Source organism: Sceloporus undulatus, chromosome 7 (assembly GCF_019175285.1).
Source record: "Sceloporus undulatus isolate JIND9_A2432 ecotype Alabama chromosome 7, SceUnd_v1.1, whole genome shotgun sequence".
NCBI classification, from domain to species: Eukaryota; Metazoa; Chordata; class Lepidosauria; order Squamata; family Phrynosomatidae; genus Sceloporus; species Sceloporus undulatus.
The window spans coordinates 1,607,581-1,611,255 of NC_056528.1; the positions used below are offsets into that span (position 1 = coordinate 1,607,581).

General features: G+C 39.2%; 1 protein-coding gene across 2 annotated transcripts in view; it reads left to right on the forward strand.

Annotated features, from left to right (window-relative positions):
* Window positions 1–231: 231 nt before the first annotated feature.
* Window positions 232–3,675, forward strand: part of NBL1 (NBL1, DAN family BMP antagonist) — a 10,490-nt gene continuing 7,046 nt past the window's right edge. Inside the window, exons 1-2 of one of the 2 annotated variants that reach the window (XM_042478031.1) lie at window positions 232–434; window positions 1,183–1,579. The gene's annotated coding sequence lies outside the window, so the exon portion shown is untranslated. Of the gene's footprint in view, window positions 435–1,182; window positions 1,580–3,239; window positions 3,518–3,675 lie in introns of those variants that run through there. The other variant, XM_042478032.1, reaches the window with a different exon arrangement.

The following is a 3,675-nucleotide window of genomic DNA, read 5'->3' on the forward strand; positions in this document are numbered from 1 at the left end:
GTATTTATTTATTTAATTTTTAAATATATATATATATATATATATATATATAATTATTTATTTTTTTGCTTCGGCCCCCCAGTTGTCTGAGGGCCAGCAACCCGGCCCCCGGCTCAAAACGGTTGCCTACCCCTGGTCTATATGAAGGAAAGGCCTTCCTTCATACAGACACCATGATAGGGATAGTCTTAGGGTCGCCATAAGTCGGGAACAACTTGAAGGCACACAGCAATGGCAATGCGTTCCCTCAGCCCTGAGATAGACTCCTCCTGTCCAAGGAGGCTCTATCCACATCCAAAGACCGCTCTCCTATCCTTTGTCTGGAAGAACAAGTCTTTTGGAGACATCCGCCTTCCCTTTGTCTCTGTTTTGCTTGGAGGGTCAAACGCCTTGGCTTTCGCGGGAGGCGCTGGCCCTGATCCAGGGGAAGCTGGGTGAGTTGGAAACCCATCCGACTTTTGCTGGGGGTGGGAACCCCCAAAGGGGACCCAAAATAGGTTGAGGGCACTTTAATGCTCTCCCCTCCTTCCCCTTCTCCCCCTTGTCCCAACTCGCTCATTCTTGTCTCTTACAATATAAGCGGCTCCTCCGCTCAAGAGGCCAGAAAGAAAGAAAGAAAGAAAGAAAGAAAGAAAGAAAGAGTTTGCAAACTTTTTTGCAGAGAGAGGAGGCAGAGAAGGAGGCTGGCTGCCTGGAAGGAAGAGAGAGAGAGAGAAAGAAAGAAAGAGAAAAAGGAGGAGGAGAAAGAGGAGGACTGGATTTGCAAAGGAGCAAAGCTGCATCTCTCTCTTTGAGCGGAGCCAGAAGAGAGCGATGAAGCTTCCCATGCGGACTTTCTCCTGACATTGTGCAAAGTTTCGGGGAGACGCATTAGGGACGCACCAGATTTCCTTGGAGGATTCTGGATACGCCAAGAATCTTATCAACCTGATTTTATTATTATTATTATTATTATTATTATTATTAATTCCCTTTTGTTTTTTTAAAAAACAAATCTTACCTTTTGTTTTAATTTTTTCATCCACCACTTTTTCCCCTCTTTTTTCCTCTCACTTTAAAATTGATCATCCTTTTTTATCTCTGATTTTGAAGCTGATACACGTTTCTTTTCTTTCCTTTTTCCCTGCATCTTTCCATGTATCTTCTTACAGTAATATTTGCCTTTCCCCCTGAATTTTGCAGTTGAAATTTTGCAAAGGAGCAAAGTTCAAACCGGACGTTCGGACTCTTTCGATTTTGGGCGCTTTTGGCTGGAAGCAAAGAGCGAATATTTCTCCTTTTTCTAACTGATTTGCAGAATTTTCCCCTTGAGATTCAAGATACGAGGATTTCTATCTCTTCTTCAGCTCCTGGTCGGTTTTCATTGAATTTTGGGATGCTCTGAAAGGATAAAAGCTGGAAGAAGGAACCATTTTTGGAAATGAAATTGCTTTTGTCCTGAACTCTTTGCTGTCGCTTTGCAGAAGTTATTTTAAACCTTGAATATTCTGGTCGTTGGCTTTTTTTCCCCTTTCAAGAAAAATACTATTAAACCAAGCATTTCTTTGTTAAATGGGATAATCCTCCAGTTTATTTCACGGTAAGTAAACATTTCTAATATGATTTGATTTGGGTGTTATCTCTGAATTTGGTCGCATCCACACTGTAGAAATAACCCAGTTCAACTCCGCTTTTAACTGCCTTGGCTTCGTCTGACCAAATCCTGGGATTTGTAGTTTGGTTTGGCACCGGCAGAGAAGACTCAGGATCTTGTGAAACTACAAATCCCAGAGTTTTCATGGAGCAACTGCACTTAAAGCGGCGTCAAACCACATTAGTTGCACAGCGTGGATTGCACCTGAAGAGCTTCCTATTGCATCCGAAACCTTGCAGAGTTTTGTGTGGGCAAAAGTCGGTTTGCAAAGGGTTTGACTTGAAAAGTTGGGTACAAAAACCTGCTCTCTCTATATATATATATATATATATATATATACACACACACACACACACACACACACACATATATAAAATCATGTTTTATTGGAATGTACCTTGGACTTCGAGAGCAACTGTTCTCCGCTTTCAAGTAACAGTCTATCCGAAAAGTGATCGTCCTTACGATATATTCACATTTAGGTCCAAATGACATAGAACCAGAAAGATATGGCAACAGTAAGACAAAATGGTCCTTTTTGCTAACCCACTTGGGGTCTTTCCAAACGTTAAGCAAACCTGGCAGAGAGGAAGAAGAACCTGTCGCCAATGGGTTTCCTTTTGATACCAATATTATCCCACTACTATCCCAATACCAATAATCATTGGAAACCAATAGTAGCAGTAAAGGCATCCCTGTTTGGTTTTGAACACCTTTACCTGACAAAGAAGCAGTGAAAGGTTTGCATCGTACATTAGGAATACCAATATGATACCGATACCAATAATGATTGTAAACCAGTCATACCGATACCAATACAAAATGATCAATGAAGATATCCCTATTTGATTTTTAACACTTTTGCCTGATGAAGAAAGTTTGCATCATGCATTACAGATACCAGTACGAATATGATACCCGCACCAATAATGATTGGAAACCAATAATACCGATACCAATAATAATAATAATAATACCAAACAAAATATCAATAGAGGTATCCCTGTTTGGTTTTGAACACCTTTGCCTGACAAAGAAGCCAGTGGAAAGTTTGTATGTCGTGCATTATAGATAACAATACCAATATGACACCAATACTAATAATGATTGGAAACCAATAATACCATACCAATACAAAATATCAATGAAGATCTCTCTCTCTCTCTCTCTCTCTCTCTATATATATATATATATATTAGGAGGTAGGAAAAACCTTTATTAAGGGGAATAATAATAATAATCCCCCTCCTTCTATGGAAATATTGATCATTATGGCTTCTTGTATGGCACTTTCTCATGGCATTGTTTTAAGGTGGGAAAGGGGATAATGGGATATATTTTACGATGCATTTTATATTGTATTTTATACATATTACATATGTATAAAATACATATCATTATTATTGTTGGCTTGGTGGCCTATCCTAGCCGCAAAAGTGCCAACCAAGATGTTGCCATTTTTTTTCCGCTCCAGGGCTGCTATGCTAAATGGATGCCAACCTTTGAATGCTTCTCCCCCCCCCCTTTTTTTTTTCCCTGCAACGGATGCTTTGAAAGAGGAGAAATCCCATACAAAATAGAAACCAGTTGCAGATGAAAAGGATTGAGCTGAAGTGGCAATAGCTTTGGGGTCCTTAAAATATTAATTGGTTTCCTAACCCTGTTTTGCTACGAAAGAATTAATTCTATTTTGGACTAATATTTTCCCGCCTCCTTTTGTGTGCCTCTCTCTTTCTCTCCTTTCATTTTCCCTTTCTGTTCTTCCCTTTTTTTTTCCTCCCAGAAGAACTGAGTGAGTGGCAAAGAGAGATCTGAAATTAATTAATTTTTGGGAGGGGGATAAAGAACAAAATAGCGCTTCTGGAACCAAAGACAAGACAAATGGTAATTTCCCCCCTTTTGCACAATTTTTTCTATTTTGTTAATAAATAAATAAATAAATAAATAAATAAATTATCCCGATCGCATTTAAAAAATCTTTTCCAGCTGTTAAAAGCCATTTATGTTTGCTCTCAGCTGCATTTCTATCTCCTCTGTGATGT